General features: G+C 40.6%; 1 protein-coding gene across 1 annotated transcript in view; it reads left to right on the top strand.

The window, feature by feature from the left end:
* LOC136885056 (neurobeachin-like protein 1) overlaps positions 1-23,272 on the top strand; it is a 398,107-nt gene that overhangs the window by 328,896 nt on the left and 45,939 nt on the right. The gene's annotated exons all lie outside the window — the stretch shown is intronic.

The raw sequence follows: 23,272 nt of genomic DNA, 5'->3' as shown, positions 1-23,272 counted from the left end.
GTGTAGGGTTCATGTCCATCCATTCATTCTTCATGACATTTTTTATTTTATTTTAGTCAGTGGATGAATTTGAAATTTTTGTTATTTCATTTCGTACCATTAGGGGCCGATGACCTCGATGTTAGGCTCCTTTAAACAAGAAGCATCATCATCATCATCATCATCATCATCATCCTAGGTGAAAATTAAATACAAACTCAATGTTATATTGTACTGGATGCTTTGTATACTGCAAAGAAACCGGACTCTGGCACTGAATTCAGTGTGTTAAAATATTTACAATCACCTATAAATATCTCGCCGGCCCCGTGGTGTAGGGGTAGCGTGCTTGCCTCTTACCCGGATGCCCCGGGTTCGATTTCCGGCCAGGTCAGGGATTTTTACCTGGACCTGAGGGCTGGTTCGGGGTCCACTCCGCCTACGTGATTAGAATTGAGGAGTTATCTGAAGGTGAGATGGCGGCCCCGGTCTAGAAATTCAGGAATAACGGCCGAGAGGATTCGTCGTGCTGACCACACGACATCTCGTAATATGCAGGCCTTCGGGCAGAGCAGCGGTCGCTTGGTAGGCCAAGGCCCTTCAAGGGCTGTAGTGCCATGGGGTTTGGTTTGGTTTGTATAACTATCTCAGGCATCGTAAAAAAAATATTTTGCTGGCAAGTCATTTTCGGTCACCTATTAAATAATTTTCTTGCAGATCTTTAAGGGATGTCAAAATTTAGTGAAATGTGATCACAATCATGAAATTAAAGGAATTGATGAGGCTACTGTGAAAAATTCTTACGTCATAAGGGAAAATGGAAAGCAAATTTGAACTCAGCACACCTAAGTTAGGTATGATCAATTATTAAACTTATGACAGGAAGATAAAAATATTATTTTGCAGGCTAATGTTAAATACATTACAATCCGGGCGGGCTCTAGCAATCACCAACTCCACTACTAACCTACAACAGAAAAATGAGTACCAGCTAGATCACTTTGTCACCTTCGTTTCCTGTTGTGTACCGAGCTGGTATTGTTTTGCTTTGCTTACGTTACGCTGAGAAACCTCGCGGTTACACAAGTAACCTTCAGAAGCAGTTACACTTTGTGGCCATGAGTGTTAAGTGTGCGACATCTGTGGAAACGACTGTTAAAAGAACAGATAAGGACGCTCGGTTTAAGTAACAGAGAGTAGATATTACAATGATAGCGGAATAATTATACATTGGAAGTGCTCGGATGTTGGGCAAACGTATGTCAACCCCATTGTCTTCATTACGGTTTAAAAAATTAGGCTCATGTTCTTTTTTTTAAACATTAGTTGTGCATGTCAACAGCAGTGAAAGTGTGCTAAATGATTCCAGGATGCACCTCTCCTCGCATGTTATATTTACGAAATTACTGGCCGAGAATCATAGTGGGTCATCTAGATGATATATTGATGAAAAGAGTAGAGGAGCGGAAACGCTTCTGAGTAACTGGTAGACATTATTTACGTAATTTTCCGTTTGAAGTAAATTTTCCTTTCTTTATGTCATTGTTTGTGTAAATATTTAAAATATTTGGTTGTAGCCTACAGTTTGTATTGTGTGTATATTTCTGAAAGTGAAAAACCTACAACCTGTTATTGAACGGGTCAGGGATGTTATGAATGAAACATATATATGGGCTGTTATTTTATTATTGAGTGATAAATGCTATGAAATGATAATGGAGAGTGTTGCTGGAATGAAAGAAAACCGGAGTACCCGGAGAAAAACCTGTCCCGCCTCCGCTTTGTTCAGCACAAATCTCACATGGAGTGACCGGGATTTTGAACCACGGTATCCAGCGGTGAGAGGCCGACGCGCTGCCATCTGAGCCACGGAGGCTTCTCTGTGTATACTTTTATTCTTTGTAAATCTACAGCTGAACTTCGATATCTCGAACCCCCATTAGTCGAATTTTCAGTATCTCGAAGTAACTTAAAAATTTCCCGACCGTTTGTCCTATTTCTCAAATGTATTTCTCTATTATTCGAAATTCGATTACACAAATTTCTCGAATCAAACATTTCCTCCCTTCAAGCAAAAAATACTCTGTAAATTGAATTTTGTGCTTGAACTGTGCAATGCGGCATTTGTGGTTTGTGACGGACAGTTAACAAGTAAAGAAAGGTTTACAGTGATGCTGGGAGCTAATATGACGGGAACCGAAAAACTAAAACTTCTAATGATGGGGAAATTGGAGAAGCTTCGCTGTTTCTCGAGTGTGAATTAATTACCGGTCACGTTCGAAAACAACCTCCGGATTTGCGGATGATAAGTTCCTTTTACGAATCGCGGCTGCGTGGTATTGACGAGAAGTTTCAACGTGAAGGGAGGGAAGTTTAACAATAACAAACAGAAGACTACTGCATGTACTGTATCATGTCTTCTAAAAAGTTACACATAATTCAATTATGTGCTATACCTGATCAAAAACGGTATTCTCTATATCTCGACATTTCGATAACTCGAAATAAAATTTAGCTCCCGAAGTGATTCGATATATCGAGGTACTACTGTATATACAAGCAGGCGCGGTAACAGGATTCTCGGGCCCCTGGTTCACTGAGGGTTCCGTACCCTTACTTTTTGCCCAGAACTACGAACTTGCAGGTTATTTTATAACCAAGACTTACCTGATTATTAGCCCCTGGCGGCGAAGTTTGCACCAACAATGGTGTAATAATGGTGCAAAATTAGTGCAAAATTGTTATGGGTACAAACGTGGTGTGTTTGTGGTGCTAATTTGTTGCAAAAGCGACAATGGATGCAGCGATTTAACACCAATGAATAATGTACCAAAACTGTACCATAATTACAGGGCATATTTTCTCACGTTGATTTACAATATTTTTTTAATACCAACTAAGTTGGCGCAAGAGAAGTAACATTTTATACCATAGTTATACCAAACATGAAGTATATTAATGACAATTTATGCACCAAGTTCGCGCCAAAAATACACCAAGGCTTTCCTTTCAACCGTCTTTATTGTCTAAATAATGGGGGGTGAAAAGGGGGGGTGAATTTTTAAAATGCTCCAACCGAGCTCGATATCTGCAGTAGCTTAAGTGCGGCTAGTTTCCAGTATTCGGGAGATAGTAGGTTCGAATTGCACTGTCGGCAGTCCTGAAGATGGTTTTCCATGGTTTCCCAGTTTCACACCAGGAAAATGCTCGGGCTGTACCTTAATTAAGGCCACGGTCGCTTCCTTCCCACTCCTAAGCCTTCGTATCCCATCGTCGCCATAAGACCTATCTGTGTCGGTACGACGTAAAACAACTTGTAAACAAAAAATGCTCCAAAGTTACACCAAGTATTTGTGTGCATTTGGGGAATCCCCTATGAGGTGTCATTGTAGTGCAAAATTTGTGCAGTTTTCTTTGTATTTACCCCACAATTATAATAGTTCAAAATTGATGTAAAGTTGGTCCATCTTTCGAAGCAAGCATTGTGGTACATTAGTGGAGTAATCTTTTTGTGCCACTTTGCTGCAAAATTAGTGCATATTCTTTCGCATTTACCCGCTCAAAAATATAGTATAAAATTGGCAACAACAACGCTAACTTCATACTTCTGTTGCACATTGATACACGTTCTACTTTGATTTGTTTTTTCACGTTTTAAACAACAAAAATGTGTATTCTTATTGGCATTTAAATTTATTTAATTTTTTAAATTTTTATTTTTGGTCTCAGGGCCCCTGGGCATTTTCCCCCTCGTCCCCCCTTTGTCGCCGGCTATGTATACAAGTGTACTATGTTTGTTTGTTTGTTTCCAGTGGACTCAAAAACTACTGGACCGATTGCGCTGAAAACTTCACAATTTGTTCTTGTTACTCCTGTGAGGTTTTAGGAAGTGGTTTGAACGTAATCCTTTAGTTTTTTTATGATGAGTATTTGCAAGTAATTAATTCAATTACAAATCCGCAACAAGATTGGATCGACCTTGATGGACACATTGTCTCTAGGCGACAGCGACTTATGCTGAATCATGATAGTCCGCCAATAAAGGTTGTATATAGGAGGATGGGAACACGCCGCCATGTTTTATGACGTACCTTTCCACATCTCCTCGAAAACCACTGGAGTAATTTCAGACAAACTTAGTACACTCATGACTCACTATCTGGAGACGAACACGGTGGGGGTAAGCCATCCCTAGGTGGGGGGGATGATATTGTGAAAAAGACTGATGTTATTAGCTTCGAATTCATGGCTTTCAAGTTCGCTGAGTTGAATGTTGTGACGCTCTAAATGCCGTTCAACTCTACATTCAGTCTCCATCGGTATAGGGGGGAGGGGAGGGGGTTGAGAAGAGGTGAACAAGAAAATGACCAGATTGATCGATATTTTTGTTGAGTCCACAATTTTCGGGGTGCCTACCCTGATTGGTGACAGTCCTAGTGACTCGCGATAGCGCGAGGCGTAAATATAGGCTATACAGTTATAACTTACTTTTATTATTTGTTTGAAAGGATCAGCTACTTTTCTGAAAATCTGAGCTGCCACAAGGAAATAGTTTAACGCGAAATTATAATCTGAAAATAAAACTTAAGTTTAAACAAATAACTCTAAATTTACAAAAGAGTTTGTAAATTATAAGTCAACATCACAATAAAGAAATGTACAAAAATAGTCGCTTTACACAATTAATACAAAACCTAAAATTAAACATTCAAAGAAAGTGTCGGGTACTACACCTAGTGTTTTGTATATTTTTCATTTTGGGTTAAACATAGAACATACAACCTGTGACGTACCCACTCTCGCCCACAGATGTGTGACAAAATTGTGACGTGGCGGGTCACCTTAATTTTAACATAAATAAATAATATCTCATTTTTTCTCCATATACAATACCCCATGGGCGCCAGCCTTCAAGCTTATGGCTTGAAAACGATGGTTGACAATTAATGACGATGATAATAATAATACGTAATGAGACTCTAAATACTGCCAGGGGTGGGGTGACGGAACACTAACCATTAAGTACACTAACTTGGAAGTTAAGGATCATTAATAAGAATTTCAGAAATTGTAAATTAAAACAACTATTTATTATGATGAAAAACGTGACGTAAGGACGTATTAACGAAATCTGAACTTCCGGAAGCAAAATAAAAATTGAATGAAATAAACTCTAAGAACATAAATTGTTGCGCGGAGACTTGCAGTAATTCATGCCATTAGCTCACCATTTGTAGACTCTGTTATCTGGATACGATCTACTGTATGTAGCCGCTGATGTTTGAGGGACCTCTCGTACAGGTGTCGTACAGTCCTACTTCTGATTCGTGCATAGTATACTAGCTGTACTACGACTTTCCTGACTTTAACACTTCCTACGGTTCTCCTTACATAAAGTCGTAATTTTAATAGCAAAACCTCCATGGGTTACGTTCATGGAGAGAGTACACTTGTATTCTTCCGTATTACAGAACCGTAGCGTAACAATACATAATTCAGATGCGAAGTGAACTAAGTTAAGATCTTCTCCGATGTTAAGACGTACAGCCCTCCTCCGATGATAGATTAGAATCGTCCTCTCCAGCTCTTGTCGTCTATGTATATAGGTTCCAAAGTCTCCCGCCATCAACCATATCACATGGTCCAGTAAGATCTGATGTACTATCCCTTCTCCTATCCATTGCTGTGAATCCATCATATTGCTTCATTATGTCCATTCACATAGGTTGAACTTTCCCGCGGAACCAAAGCGTCAGGTAGCGAACTTCGAAAAGTAGGCGTTAACAAGGCTTTAACTGTCTCCTCAGAGTATGGAAAGGGTAAGGTCTCTCGTAAGCTTGATGCCGTACATTTCTTGGTAATGGGCTGAAATTAGCCTGGTGACTCCGGCCACCTGACCTCGGCTATTGGAAAATTTACTGCAAGCTATTAATACAAATGATGTGATGATGATGATGATGATGATGTTAGCAAACACTCGTAATCGAGTAGGTTTGTCTTCCAGGTAGGATGTCTCTTCATCTATGTGTTCGGAGGTGACTATACAGTCCAATGCGGGAGTTACACAATTTGTCACAGCGATGACAGGTAGTCCCAGGTGGAGCAGTCATGTTATTTCTATGTCTTCTCAGCCCCCTTCTTTTTCTTTCCTACGTTGCCTCTTGTCATTTGCTGTACGTCGGCGGTTTTCTTCAAAAGACAGTGTGCCGTAATGGACTAGTGACCTCCAGGATGAACAGTCAAGCGCTAAGCTCTCCCAGTTATCAACATCATTGTTACATCTCTTCAAGTTAGCCTTGATTACATCTTTAAATCGCTTCCCCTGACCGCCTACACAGCGTTTATCTACTGATAGCTGAGAGTAAAACACTTGTTTGGGAATGCGATTATTGGGCATGCGAACTACGTGTCCTGTCCATCGTAGCTGGCGTCTTAAAACCATCAATTCTATACTGGTGGTGTGTGCCTCTTCAAGAACGCTGATATTTATGCGCCTGTCTTGACAAGTTGTAATACCTTACTCAATAAGTCGTTCGTTCAGAATACGTTATAGCCGCGATACAAAGACATGGAATGATATATATATATAAATAATAATAATTTAAAAATGACCTGCCAGTGATTAAATATATACATCTTTTCAATTAATTACACAGTTCGATAGTTTAGTACATGCTGTGATGTGATGGGTCGGAATTATATGAAAAAGTGAACTACTTCGCTGAAAATGGTTTCACAAGAAGAGTAGATATTCTAGCCGTCGATAAGCAGAGAGATGTTTTTGTAATATTGGACTCAACAGTACTGCTAGAATCACGTGAACAACCACCTCACAACCACCAGTATCAAATTACATCAGGGAGAAATACCATGTATACTCTATAACCGTTTATGGATTGTTAGTGGATGCAAGGGGTACCATACCGGGGATGATGGCCGAGTTGTGGAAGATGTTTGCCCTCAAGGAAAGCTACCCAGCCACGATTACCGAGGAACCATTTATACTCTTTAAACAAATTTAAAATTTTACAGTGCTTTGTTTTATGGCAAACCCGTTAAGGGGTCAGTTTCCTGGATAAAAGTTTATATATAAGCATACAAACATAAATCCTCGTCGAAACAGACTTTCAACGTATTAGGTCGTGTTACGTACATGTAGTACGTGTTGAAGAGATGTTAAGTACAGAACAAAAATGGCCAGCCGGACGCGAAATCGGGAGGTTGTGGGTTCGGATCCCACTGGTGTCCGGCTGGCCATTTTTGTTCTGTACTTAACATCTCTTCAACACGTACTACATGTACGTAACACGACCTAATACGTTGAAAGTCTGTTTCGATTACTATGCGGTCGTGAAAATTAAATATCCATAAATCCTCGTAATATTCGTGACATAACTTTCCATGTACTATTTTGCTGCATATACATAACTATATTAGAACACATCACACGCAACCGCTTTTTCTTCAATATGGAGTAATCTGTCCACTAATTGTCGTCATGTTCTTTGCAGTTGGCCATCTTCTGACTTCAACTGCAACATGACACAATACTCACTTCTTCTTAATTGCGTGTTTGCGGAACATTCACCTCTGCTTGCCTCTAGGTCCCCCTTATGCATGCGAAGGTCCACAAAAACATCGCTCATAACTGTTACATTCATCAGAAGCTATTTGCACACAGTTTTGTACTGTGTTCTTTGCAATACGCCCGCGAACACCGTCGCAATATGACGTCATTCGCCTCTTCTTAGGACATACAGTCGGAAACAAAAGTCTACATGCGCCCGCTTATTCCTTAACTTTTGGACAACTCTCGCTGCATGTTGATTGACTTGCGTTTGTGCCGTCCGTTCAAACACTGGATACTTATGTCCTTTATTTCAGTGCGATAGAAAGTAGAAAGTATGGAGGAAAGCTAGTGAAACCTCCAAAAGAAAAATCTAGTTCCATTAGTAAAACATAGAGGTGTGAACATTCCTGTTTGGAGTTGACTGTCTGTTGCAGGGGTAGACAATTTAGTGTTTTTTGAAAATAAAATGGATAAACCAACAAATGACGGGGTCATTCAAGAAGACAACGGCCCTAAGTATACCGTTGCAATATAGAGAAAATGGCTGCTTCAAAATGTTCCTAAATAGTTTCATTCACCACCCATTCCCGGACATTAACCCTATATAACACATTTGGGAAGAACTCCATATGCGTCGTTAAACCCTTACTTCGGACACTTTCGAAATTAAAGTGCCTACAAATCTTACAGTTTGAAGGATAAAGTTATTGACACCAAACTCTTAATTGTTGACTGCTTTGAATATATGTAATGTTTAATTCGGGTCAGACTTCAGTTTATGCCTGGAAAGTTAAAAATAGTGTCTAACTTTGGACATGCCTTTGTTTTATACTGCTGACCATAGTGGTTCATGCTAAGTCAAATAATAACCAATCTACATCAAATAGTAACTATCACTTCATATTTTCACATATTTTATCGTATTTTTCTTGCTGTATATCAGCTCACAACCGACATTTGTGCCTAAACTACTTGTGGATGTTAGTAAAACCAACAGTTGTCCCTTGTCTTTCAAGATGTCTGATTTCAGCCATCTACCGAATGGGATTTATAAAATCTAAAACGAGATCTCTCTTTCGTACCTACTTCGGTGAGAGCAAATATATTATAGGAAACATCCTCAAGCAAACTTTCATATGTTTGTCATTTTTAACGAAAGTGTCCTTTGCTGCTGATATTGATTTGAGGTCTGTTACCTCCAGTTCGTCAGTAGAAACCACTTTGTTGACAACATTTATCCCGGCCTATACACCTTCTTCTTTCTGGGAAAGACACTTATGACAAAAGTTACCTCTTTTATAGCTTTCCCACACGTTGATGCAACACTTTCAATTACTGCCTTCGTTGTTTCTTCAGAGATCGAGACCAATCATGATCTGTGTGGTTTGGTAAGGTGCGTAGAAAACACGAATGTTAAGTCAGTTACTCTGATTCAAAAAACAAATACTCAGTGGGAGGACTTTCAAATCGCTGTACCGATGTCCAAAGTTACCCCCGCGTCCAAAGTTATCACGTTTGACGGTGAATTTGGAAATATTACATCAAGAAGGACGATTGAAATTTGCCATTTTAACAGAATGGAAAATAATTTCAAAAGAAGTCACCAAAACCCCACTGGAATCGACGGCCCTGCGATTGGAAGCTGTGATAGCTGACACAAAATCTACAGAACCTAATATGAGAGTGAAAAAATTGTTAGTGTATTTTCAATTTTGCTCATGAACATGTTTCGTATCGGATGTATTGCCTTTAATTCTACACTTAGTTATTAATGCCGCGAAGTACTGTATCTACAACTCTATCATTTTATTTTGTAAGTGTACACTGACTGACAGAGCAAATGCAACACCAAGAAGGAGTGGTTCGAAAGGGATGAAAGTTGGGGAAAAACAGAGACGGCACGGACGAATAATTGATGTTTATTTCAAACCGATATGCAGGTTACACAATGCGCACGGCATCGACTCAGTAGGATGTAGGACCACCGCGAGCGGCGATGCACGCAGAAATACGTCGAGGTACAGAGTCAATAAGAGTGCGGATGGTGTCCTGAGGGATGGTTCTCCATTCTCTGTCAACCATTTGCCACAGTTGGTCGTCCGTACGAGGCTGGGGCAGAGTTTGCAAACGGCGTCCAATGAGATCCCATACGTGTTCGATTGGTGAGAGATCCGGAGAGTACGCTGGCCACGGAAGCATCTGTACACCTCGTAGAGCCTGTTGGGAGATGCGAGCAGTGTGTGGGCGGGCATTATCCTGCTGGAACAGAGCACTGGGCAGCCCCTGAAGGTACGGGAGTGCCACCGGCCGCAGCACATGCTGCACGTAGCGGTGGGCATTTAACGTGCCTTGAATACGCACTAGAGGTGACGTGGAATCATACGCAATAGCGCCCCAAACCATGATGCCGCGTTGTCTAGCGGTAGGGCGCTCCACAGTTACTGCCGGATTTGACCTTTCTCCACGCCGACGCCACACTCGTCTGCGGTGACTATCACTGACAGAACAGAAGCGTGACTCATCGGAGAACACGACGTTCCGCCATTCCCTCATCCAAGTTGCTCTAGCCCGGCACCATGCCAGGCGTGCACGTCTATGCTGTGGAGTCAATGGTAGTCTTCTGAGTGGACGCCGGGAGTGCAGGCCTCCTTCAACCAATCGACGGGAAATTGTTCTAGTCGATATTGGAACAGCCAGGGTGTCTTGCACATGCTGAAGAATGGCGGTTGACGTGGCGTGCGGGGCTGCCACCGCTTGGCGGCGGATGCGCCGATCCTCGCGTGCTGACGTCACTCGGGCTGCGCCTGGACCCCTCGCACGTGCCACATGTCCCTGCGCCAACCATCTTCGCCACAGGCGCTGCACCGTGGACACATCCCTATGGGTATCGGCTACGATTTGACGAAGCGACCAACCTGGCCTTCTCAGCCCGATCACCATACCCCTCGTAAAGTCGTCTGTCTGCTGGAAATGCCTCCGTTGACGGCGGCCTGGCATTCTTAGCTATACACGTGTCCTGTGGCACACGACAACACGTTCTACAATGACTGTCGGCTGAGAAATCACGGTACGAAGTGGGCCATTCGCCAACGCCGTGTCCCATTTATCGTTCGCTACGTGCGCAGCACAGCGGCGCATTTCACATCATGAGCATACCTCAGTGACGTCAGTCTACCCTGCAATTGGCATAAAGTTCTGACCACTCCTTCTTGGTGTTGCATTTGCTCTGTCAGTCAGTGTATGTGTAAAACGTTCTCTTTTGATTACACTTACATTAAGTTTTGAAGTGTATGCAGACTTTTGTTTCCGACTGTATGTGGCAAATTGTCTTCTTCGTGTCGCTGGATCCAGCTTCCACTTCAGAGGGCCCACTTTTAACTCCTAAAACTCTCCGGACCATTATCCGGAGATCAGACTGCAAGCTCGAGATTTGAAGTCTTTTCTCAATCAACGGTCTTGCAAGTCCTTCACTCAGCTGGATGATAATTGCGTTTGTGACAGTGGCTTTCGTTTCTGTTGATACATGTTGTGGCAGTATATAACCCACCGATGTTCAGCATGCCATGAAACACACACATTATTCTATTTTGAATACTTACCTTCCCATAACTGCACAGCATCTACACAAAAGCTCGTAAATTTTACGGCTCGATATTCATAAACGAGCAGATCACGGAACAGAACTCATCGCGGCAACTTTTATGACGAGTTAGGAAGGTACTACAGTGCACATCAATGTTGTTGTAAAATCGCCGTCATCAAAATTACGAGGTTTTGTATTCTAGGGTTAATAACTATTTTATGTATTACGAATATTTGTAATTCGGCGCTATACGGTTGCTGTTCGTAAAAAATACGTATAATAATAATAATAATAATAATAATAATAATTTTCAGTATAGTAGAAGAACCTTCCGCCCCGCGGTGCAGGGGTAGCGTGCCTGCCTCTTACCCGGAGGACCCGGGTTCCTTTCCCGGTCAAGTCAGGGATTTTTACCTGCATCTGAGGGCTGGTTCGAGGTCCACTCAGCCTACATGATGACAATTGAGGAACTATCTGACGGTTAGATGGCGGCTTCGGTCTAGAAAGCCAAGAATAACGGCCGAGAGGATCCGTCGTGCTGACCACACGACTTCTCGTAATCTGCAGGCCTTCTGGCTGAGCAGCGATCGCTTGGTAGGCCATGGCCCTTCGGGGCTGTTGCGTCATGGGGTTTAATTTGGTTTGATTATATTAGAAGAATTCAAACTGGATAGAAGAACAATAGAAGTGATCACACATTAACTGACATCCTCGGAAGAATACCTAGGTGAAATATCTGAGCCTTTTACTGTTATCACAGGGGTCCGTCAAGGAGATGGACTATTCCCTTTCTTATTCAATATTTTACTTGAAAAAATAATCAGAACCGGGGAAAAGAAAATTTAAAGTTACCCTTGGCAGACTACTCAGATGTAGAATTCAAGTGAACTGTCTGGCCTTCTCAGATGACTTACAATTCGTTCTGATAATAGGCAAGTAGTAATTCATTCAGTTGGAAAAGTCCATGAAATTGCCATCAGAACAGGACCTTAAATCTCATACGAGAAAACTCAGTTCATGGAAGGAGCCCCGTCATATTTATATGGACAACCTTTGATAACTATATTAGGCAAAATGTATTAAGGGACACTGGGACTGAAATTTCTAATTCCTGTAAAAATTAAGATATCACCTTAATATTTGGTTGGCTCAAGGTATGTACTATTATGAATATCTGTACTAAATTTGATCAGTGTAGCTTTACTAGTTTCATAGATATTAATTATTTTCCAATATTTAAATGCAAATTATTCAAATATTATAAATGTTAGGCGTATCAAAGCGATCCAGATAGCAAATTTTTAAAGTAATGATCTAGTACCTTATTCGTATATAAATGAAACTGTGCATCATTTTTGAGATTGTATTATTTACTATGGAGATAGGACTTTTTCCCTTGTTGAAGTTTATTTTTTGTAAAATTATTGAAATTTTAAGTTTTGAAATTTTTTACAGGCAAACCAGAATTTCAATCATAAAAGTAATGCACACGTTTATGGATAATGTACTAAGGAACATTCATGTGAATTTTTTCAAGGTAATAGCATCATATCTGTAATGGGTATGACATTTTATACATCTGAAAATGTTAAACTGAGAAAATAGCATTTTTCTAAAGTCATGCATATTTTTTAATATTGTCAGTTGACTTACTCATTATAACTGTCCTGCAGCATAAGTCACACTCTCCGTCTTCCGTTTTTCAACCTCTTTCTTCATTTTTGTGACCTTCGCTTTTCGTAGAGTTGATTTTTTCTTCTCAGAAGACGATCACTCTATTTCATACTTTCTGCGAGCATCAGCCTAAGGACTGATTTTTCTGTCACATGAGAGACTGAAGTTCTTTTGGTACTCGACTTCAAGTGTATTGTTGCACTGCACCCCTTACTGAACTCTGCCACAGCACTGCATACACCAATTTCAAGTCTATTTCTTGATACAAAATTTCCTTTGGACACTTTCCCCAGATGCTAGAATGTAGATTTTCGTTCTGATTCTGCATGGCACCACGGGCACATCAGGATAGTACTTCATCAGAGGCCAGACTCTGATACACAGGCATAATCTTACACACTAATGGCTCAGAACGTTCGACCGACATTTTATCATGCATCTGAGGTACCATACCTTCTGCTATGCTTTTGTTATAGAAGCACCAATCATCTAAGCCTTAGGGTTATTTCTTATGTTGGGGCTTACTGTCAGTGGATATGTAATAGTAGAGTGTGGCAGAGATAGCATTTTTCATGTTTGCAACATTAACTGTGATTTGTACAATATACGGTAAATCCTATAATAGCTGGTAAGCTTGGTAATTATAGCATTAGTAAGACCACCTGAACGGCCACCTAACTACGAGTTTGTAGCATCTGTCTCAAACCTTTTCCCATTCTCTTACCAATGTGGTTTACACACTCCTCCTTCAGTACTGTGTTGGTGCCATACACCACATTTCAAAATTATGTGATGAAAAACGCATAAATGCGTGTGCAGTATGATGTTCGGTGAGAATCGAAAAGGAAGGGGCGTTTAAATGGCTGTGCAGCAGGCATTTAAATGTCCCGCTGTGCCTTTAAAAATGGCGGAACGTGGAAAATTATATCGCTAATTTATCCGCAATGGTCAGGGGTAGAGCATTATGTGAATATCGAAAAATCGAAATATTTGATAAAATATGCCGAAAACTCAGTCCCAGTGTGCCTTAAGTAAACAAGTTTAAATACTAAGAAGTTACTCAGTCCTCAGGATTAAATTGTGAGTCAAATGAAGAGAGAATCTCTAAATTACAAAAAGCACATCGAATCACTTGGAATTCACATAACAAGAAATTCGTATCTAGGAAAGAAATTAAGGCATTATAATACAGTAATCAAACCCGAAGCATTATACGAGGGTCGAGTCATAAGTCATAGCAACTTTTTTTTTTCTCGCGAACAGGAGACAACTTGGAAAATCTAAGATATGAATTTAGAAAATTAGGGCATGTACTTATGCATAGTGCCTGAAGAAAAATTCTGACAGGAGATTCTAGAGGAAAGTGACAGAACACAGGCCATTAGTAAACATTGTTTTATGATTGTGTAGGCAGCAAATACACAAGATTACGTACAAAGGACAGGTCTCCACTGGTTACAGACCTTCGAAATAATCACCCAAGGCTTCCACTGTGCGTTGCAGTCGCTGAATACCATTCGCTACATGTGTATCGCTAACGTGTGACACCTCTCTCCGAAATGCTGTTACGATGTCCTCTTTGTTAGCAAACCGTTGTCCATGTAATGGCTTCTTGACTTTAGGGATTAGATCATAGTCGCATGGGCTCAGATCAGGCGAATAAGGCGGGTGTGGCATGCATTTCTGCCTCGGAGAAGTGCTATTTTAATATACGATCGTTGCTCCTGCTTGTTGACTTCCATTTTGTGGCGCTCTCACTCACACACTGAACTTGGGGGCATGCTTAGACCCACACTGTTGTTTACATACACCATTTAGTGGCATAATATGCAAGGACATACCGTACGTTTCCAAATGCGTATCTTAGATTTTCCGTGTTTTTTCCTGTTCGCGAGAAGAAAATAGTTGCCATGACTTATGACTCGACCTCTGTATGCATTGGAAACCTTAATCATGGGTGGCAGATCATTAATTAAAGACATAGACAAACAGGAAAGGAAAATTAACGAACAATCTTCGGCCAGGATTGTAGAGACGGAATATGGAAGCAAATAAATTCTCAGGAAATATATTGTCATGCCGAAAAATCTCACACACATTCAGAAAAAAAGTGATTGAAATTATGTGGGCATATTCTCAGAATGAGCAAGGATAGAACGGCCAACTCCGATAATATTGGGTTCGTGACCAATGTTTATAGGATATTTTTTCCTTTTGTTGCGTGCTGCCTCCTCTGTAAACGTCCGGCTTCATGGTTAAATGGTTACCGTGCTGGCCTTTGGTCATTGGGGGTCCTGGGTTCGATTCCCGGCAGGGTAGGGAATTTTAGCCAACATTGATTAATTTTCCTGGCACGTCATCATCATTTCATCCTCATCACGACGCGCAGGTCGCCCACGGGAGTCAAATCGAAAGACCTTCACCTGGCGAGCCGAACATGTCCTCGGACACTCCAGGCACTAAAAGCCATACGCCATTTCATTTTTCCTCTGTAAATATAGGATCGTTTTTCAAGGACACTCTGTATATTGTCGGACGTAGATCATGATGCTACAAATTTCTTTCGATGTATCAGTACTCTTCATATCCCCTATGGGTGGAGTCAAAGGATGCATTATCTGTACCCCCTGCATGACGTAAGAGGCAACTAAGAGGGGAGCAACATAAAGACATCCGTAAGATTACTGGGATCAATTGGCAGAACATCGCTCAAGACCGTCCCAGATGGAGAGACCTCATGAAAACCTACCTTGCTTCGGACTTAAAGAGGCCACATCGTAAAAACGATTGAATATGGCTGATAGTGATAGTGATATGCTCTCTCGTCTTCTAAGTCCAAAATCCTATTCATGATCCTATACTCTTCCGCGTAGCGGAGACATTTAAGCAGAGCCCGGATTTTTATGCATTGATAGGTTAGAATGCAAAGTTTCTGAAACGAGCAGCAAATATAGTCTACCTTCACAACGATCATGCCATGGGGTTTGCATAAACATTAGGGGTACGGCCCATCAGAACTCCTATAATTTACGTTATTCTTGCTACATTAATGAAGAGCGGGTGGCCGACACTTCCTATTAACCAAATTTATTTTGCTTTCTAACCTGTTACGGCATAAAAATCCGGGCTTTGCTCACAAGTAAATATGATTTTTATGTGAGAAGTAGCGATGGAATGCATGTGGATGAATACCAGACGTCTGAGTGTGAGGATATTCAAAGAAGATTGTGGTCCGGTAATACTGGCTGCTGACATCATTCCACTCTCTGACACCGTTATCTTCTCAGGAACTCAGGTGGAACGCATCAGATCTCAACTGATAAGCTCACTTCAGTCGTATTTTAAATTTTACGACGTGGAGCAGCTTTGGTGTTCGAGGAGAAACGCCACATGTTACTTCAAAAGAGAACAACAACTAAACGAATACTTGGTCTAAATACATTTCGCCATTATATTAAAAAGCACACTTTGCACAAGTAGTTTTGCTGAACTGTGATCTTCAGATACCCGTTCATTCATTCACTGCTCCTTAGTGGTTTGTAAACGTATTCATTATCTTAGGGAAATTTCAGGTCAGTATTAGTCACCTCCTCTACCTTGACATCCTTATATCAAACTATTTTTACATATTACTGGCTGAATACGTTTGTCTTCTCTAAGTCCTCACGTGGCTGAGTATATTATGTTTACGCAATACATTCGCACAGAGCCTCCGTGGCAGCACGCCAGCCTCTCACCGCTGGATTCCGTGATTCAAATCCCGGTTACTCCATGTGAGATTTGTGCCGGACAAAGCGGGGGTGGGACAGGGTTTTTCCGGGTACTCAGGTTTTTCCTATCATAATAAAAATTCTCAGTCGGTTTCCAGTCATTCAACCGGATCAAGAATGGAATGAATGAAGCCCCGTCTAGCGGCGAGTATAGGAACTGTGCCGAGGCCTGTCGCACTCCTCTGGGGCAGTGATTAATGACTGACAGATGAAATGAAATGTGTTGGACAGTGTTGGGTACAAAAGAAATAAATGGAAAACTGGAAAAATACTCCAGGATGTAGGCTTGCAAAGGAACTGATAAAAGAACCAAACAAGAAGCTTACTAAATAACTGTTGAAACTAAGCAGAGAAAATAAGATGGGTAGTAGGACTGTTGACAGGACACCGTCATCTGAAAAAACACCTACATATAATTGGAGTAATAAGAGACAATATATGTAGGAAATGCAATGAAGCAGAGGAATCAGCTGAATACATACTTTTCGAATGTGAGGCGCTGGGTAGAATAGGACTCTCCACTCTAGGACTACCACGTAAAGAGAGAAAAAAATCCAAGAAGACCCAATAAGAACAACCTGCAGCTTTGTGAAGGGAGCAGGTATATCTAGGTGGGTATGAAGGAAAAACATGGTAGCAGAAGATCTTAGAGGTCGACGCTAATTAGGAACTAATATTTAGAGGCTCCATGAAGAAAAAAAAAATAATAATAATAATAATAATAAGATTGGAGAGTGTTGCTGGAAAGAAAGATGGCGGGAAAAACCTTAGTACCCGGAGAAAAACCTGTCCCGCCTCCGCTTTGTCCAGCACAAATCTCACATGGAGTGTCCGGGATTTGAATCACGGAACCCAGCGGTGAGAGGCTGGCGCGTTGCCGTCTGAGTCACGGAGGTTTCTTTCCCTTTCATCATTCATTCATCCAGCAGCATTCTCCAAGATCATTTCGTCTATCATTCATTAATCATTGATTGCCTCAGAGGAGTGCGACAGGCTTCGACAGTCTGTCCGGTGGTATTTGAAGGTGCTCAAGTACATCAGCCTCGTGTCGGTAGATGACTGGCACGTAACAGAACTCCTGCGGGACTAAATTCCGGCACCTCGGCGTCTGCGAAAACCGTAAAAGTAGTTAGTGGGACATAAAAACAAATAACATTTTCATTCAATAAAACTTTCACCAGAGAAACATTAATTACACATGTATTGCAAATAAATGGAAGTATGACGTGATTGTACAATTAAAAAGTAATTTAGTTTTTTACTACATACTAATACAGTAATAGAAACTTGACTGAATGAGACTGTCAGACTGCCGAATGCACGCCGCAAGCGGGTAACGTACGTATTTAGCGTATGATGCTTACAAGACAATAAGAATTACATTAAATTATATTGTTACATATATACAATTTACAACATTGGGACCACTTTTCAAATATGGATAGAAAGGTCAGCAATTCATCCAATTCCTTCTGGAGATGCTGAGTGGAGTTCATCCAAGGAGCCGGGATATGCATGTAGAGGACACTCCTGTACAATATGCTTGATGGTTTGCAATTCAAAACCGCAGTCACATTAGGGAGAATTTATCCAACCCCACTGATATAGATCTGCGCCAGTTCGACTAGTACCGCATCGAATCCTGTTTAACGTTGACCAGACTGTCCGAGGTAGAGCCTTGTTGTGGGAACACTGATTAAAAGTAGGCCATGAGGTGTCGACTGTAACCATTCATCTCTCCAGGCATTTCAGAGATTGAACCTGGTTGAAGTAAGATCTACAGCCATATTGCAAGCTGGCTTTCTTGATTTCAATTTCGGTTTAGAAAGACGCTTGACATCATGATGAATTGGAAGAGCATCATTTTCCATGATCCTACACCACAGGCGAACAAGAGCTTGCTGTCTCCTAAGATGGGGTGGAGCGATGATACATAGTACAGGCAACCAGTGGGAGGGAGTACAATGCAGAGTACCAGAAATGATATGCATTGTTTGGCGAATTTGAATATCCACTAGTTGGCAGAGGGAGAGCTATTTAACCACATGCAGCTATTTAACCAAATGCCTGCACAATATTCAGCTGGGGAATATACAACAGCCAAAGCAGTAGTCATGAGTGTACAAGTTGAATAGCAGAGGGTATAGAACGGATCCCTGAGGTAGACCATTATTGATTGTATGGAACCTGCTGCTATAATTTTCAGTTTAAACTTGGAATAGCCACGTCCATGACCTTGGTAACAAAATACCCCTGCTTCCTTTCCTCACAGTACTTGCTGTAGCGCTGTATAAATCGGTTAGCCTCGTCTAGCGGCATTTTGCGCGTATTTCCTCTAAGTGTTTTTCTTAATAATTAAAGAAATTAAATAAAAGAATTAGCTGAAAAGACAACAGGCTTTGTGCGGATTGCTTATTTTTATAGTTCCTGGCTTCAGGCGGCTAAAATGGAATAACAATATATTTTATTTTTATCCAAAAATGGGGGGAGGGGCGACACAGGCCCCCCTAGCCCCCCTAATCGCCGTTACTGATGAGTATGACCTTGTTCCAGAGACCTTCCCTGCGTTTTGATTCCGGCTGGGAATGGGGCGGGCATGGCAAATGTAACTGAGAATGCAGTGGTCATTTCTTGGAACTCGCACATGTTACTAATAGGAATTGTGATTAGAGAGGTGAACAAAAAAGGAAATGTAGGACGAGCTGCGTTTCTTCTTCTTTATACGAATTGATGCCTCGTTCTTGCCAAGTCATATTAGAAGGTGATGCGCAAGTGTAGAACACTTTCTTAGGTGAATGATCGAGGTATTATCATTTCATTTTCCGCTGTGTCATTTCGCTTGACAATCTGTCTCCCTGCTCGTTAGCAAGAACAAATAGTGGTTTAGAGTCCGCAGCCGCTATCTGAAGATTATCGCGAGTGTTGCCTCAGGTCTCATTCTTGACTGACGAGAATCCTGCGTGGCATTCTTTGGAGCAAATTACTGTAATATTAGGGCCCGGATTTTGATGACGTGCCATCTTTTAATTGGTGCATCAATCACATTAGTAATTTACACAGTGTGGTCGGAAACAGTGTGGGGTACCGGTGGGGAGGGGGGCATATTTTGTTCCCTTAGCAGATTTGGACTTGTAGATATTCAGGAATACATTATGGACACGGCAAAAATTTGGTAATATATATTACTGAATATATTCTGCACTTACGGGCATGTTACAGTGTAACTGTTATAACCTAAGGTAGTCAATATTTGACAAACACTACAAAAACTTAACTACCAAAAATGTGTTCGTAATTTCGTCCCCATCAATTTTATGAAAAGTAAAATTAATTTTCCTATATTTTATCCTTCTAATCTTACCAAACTCTTTCCCTATAATGAATTACTTGAAGGCCATTTCTGGAAAATGTTATCTTGTTATTCTTTTTTAACGTAGACTTTCAGTGTTGCTCGTACTATGTTAAACGCTTTACTTGTACGTTTTTAACCCCTTATCTTGTCCCTCGCTGCCTTAATAGCCTTTTTCATAGCCTCCTTAATCCTCTACATTCCATCTGAAAATAATAATAATAATAATAATAATAATAATAATAATAATAATAATAATAATAATAATAATAATAATAATAATAAACTTTGTAAATAACAAATAAAATGATGGGGGACGAAATTACGAACATTCCGTGATTTATTATAATGGCCGCTACAGTAACTCCTGCCAACCACCTCACTGTAACGATTACACGCCAGGAATTACACCACACGACTGAAATGCGGTCCAGTATTTCATACGCATATCAGTGCTCATTCTAGGAATGAGTGGCTCGTAATTTGAATGCTGCACTTACTCAGCTCAGTATGAAAAATGAATCCTCCTTGAACACGGAAACTAAACGTGGTGAACACAACCAACTCTCACAACAAGACAACGAGATGAGGCTATGCGTGCGGGAAATCCCTAGGGGGATGAAATTAGGTGTGGGTTACTGAATTCCTCGCCCCCCCCCCTAACCTTATGGGCGTTAGTGGGTTGGTCATTTTGATAAATACTTTGAGAGAAGTAATTCGATATCTCGCACAGTAGTTATTTTGTCAGCTACTAAAATTAGCCAATCAGATCGCTTCGCGGCCGAATTCAAATGGTCTTTGGGCGGCGGTCTTGCTAAATCTGCACGGCTTGAGAGCTCGCCATCAATCACACCTTTGGTTTCAGCCGCTGTCACCGTAGTGTACTTGCTGTGGGGCGATCCTGTCTGTATTCAAACACCTCGTCTGGCGAAGTTTCAATCTTCGACTGGAAGGCTCATACAGGGTCTTCCCCTGTTCACGTTGTATCCGACCAGCCTGTATAAATCCTGATCGTCTTCCCTTGATGACAGAAATGTGTATTTATTAAGTTATTTTGACGTGAATATTGATGCAAGTGTAGTGGACTAGTATAACTTGGAAATAATTCTCTAACGCATGGGTAAATAGTAAAAATATCGAGATCGATTAGTAGGTGTTATTATTATTATTATTATTATTATTATTATTATTATTATTATTATTACTTCTGAGGTGTGCTTATGAAGTCGTTCACGTATATATTCGTATCATTATTTACGTAGTTTTGTACGGACTTAATTTGGTATAAATCGTGGTTGTACCATTTATTATTTGTCTTATGTAACAAAACATGTGAGGTTATGTCACGACACATCTGCTGTATGTATATTAATATGACTCTATTTAATTTGAGAGCACGTCATTAATAGTATATAATTTAATATTACCTGTAAATATGACGTATAAATCCAATGCCATGTTATGCAACACAGGGTAATGGTCCAGAACAAGGCATCTATTCACTAGGGGTTTATCGAATGTTCGATCTATTTGTACACAGCTTATTGGAGACACGAGAAAATTCGAGAAAACATGTTGTGTCATATTTTTCTAGAAGCCTGGCCAGGCAATGTATATAAAGAGGCAGTCTTTGGAGTAGGAGTTCAGTTGTTAGCGAGTTGCTAGTCAAAGACGTTAGTCATGTGAACTCATGTTGTGATGGTTGACATGCTAAACTAGCAGTATTATTTTTTCTTCTTCTTCTTCTTCTTCTTCTTTGTAGCAGTGTTTTGTTCAAAATGGCGGTTCAATATTGTGTATATAATTTTTGAATAAGAACAGTGTACACATTTGACAGCATTTCGTGTGTGCGTCTTTGTGAATAAGATGATATGCCTTATGGCTACGGATCATCTGAAAATTTGCGTTACGGAAGTTAGTGTGACGGAAGTGTAAGCCTAGTGACCGTGCAGACCGTGATGTAATGTACGGATGGATGGTCAGACAATGTTACCTAGCAACCGTACAGGCAGTGTCTAATGGCTGGTTGCCATCTGAAATTAGCAGCCGTTGATGGATGGTCATGACCGGAAGACGTATTTATGATCATTTAATTTTCACAAAGGGAAAAGTTGTTCCTTTTTTTCCACGGAGTTTTCTTTGAAGGTGCGTAGATTTTTATGACTCGCTGGATATATTTTCTGCCCTTTTATGTCTACTGTTCGCGAGAGGAAGAAAACTAATTCGTAGTGAAGCTAGACAAATAACAGGGAACATTACTGTTAAGCGGTGTAACCAGGAAGCTACAAAAAGGTAAAAGGCAGCATCATTAGCTAAGTTATCCTGTTGGAGTTTTAAACCAGCATAATAATAATAATAATAATAATAATAATAATAATAATAATAATAATAATAATACATGGGAGTACCCGCTCATTATCTAGTTGGGAAATCTTTAAAGACTAAATTCGGCAAAATTAATCAAGTGAATAAGTACCTAGGAGAAGTAATTCATCCATCAGGCTAGAATCGTGAAGCAAGTAAGGAGAGGATCTCAAAACTACAGAAGGCCTATAGATTCACCTGGAACAGATATAACAAAAAATCAATATCCAGGAGCGCAAAATTAGTACATTACAACTCATTTATCAAGTCTGAAGCACTATACGCCTCGAAAATCTTGATCATTAGCGGCAGATCACTTACTAAAGACATAGGGAAACAGGAGAAGAAAATACTGAGGAAAATTTGTGGTCCAGTCTACTCAGAGCGAATCTGGATGAAACGGAAGTCTCCGGAGATTTATCAGCATTCTGATAAGATCACTGACACCATCAGAAAAGGCAATTAAAGTTCTATGGCCACATTCTCAGAATGAACAATGATAGGCTCACCAAAAGGATTCTCCTCCTTGTTCTCTCATTGAAAGTCAAGAACAACTGGCTTAGTGAAATAGAGAAAGACCTTCAGGAAATTGTTCAAGATTGACTCCAGTTCAAAAAAGCAGCCATCATTTTTCTGAGAAAACCAGGACTAACAAATCACGGACTAAAGAACGGAGGAAAATGTTCAGTGCCCAGATGAAGAGAGTTTGGGAGAAGAAAAATTATCACCTAAATAAGTTCTATCGCGCTCCACAGATTTGGCATAACGTTGTAAATAATAATAATAATAATATTACTAATAATCATCTATGGACTCAGCTACTTGGTTGTAGACGTTTGAATTTCGCACCATTTATGCGGTCGTCCTTGATAGTTTTCCTTTAAGTAAAAGCATCAGAGACTTGGCTCCAGTTTTCAAATTAGTGTTTTATGCACTCTGGATGTTACGACACAATATTTTTAGGAAGACAGATATCGCTTCGC

The sequence above is a fragment of the Anabrus simplex genome, chromosome 13 (genome assembly GCF_040414725.1).
Source record: "Anabrus simplex isolate iqAnaSimp1 chromosome 13, ASM4041472v1, whole genome shotgun sequence".
Classification (NCBI taxonomy): domain Eukaryota; kingdom Metazoa; phylum Arthropoda; class Insecta; order Orthoptera; family Tettigoniidae; genus Anabrus; species Anabrus simplex.
The sequence above is the reverse complement of the archived record's forward strand: the minus strand, read 5'-3'. Positions and strand labels throughout refer to the sequence as shown.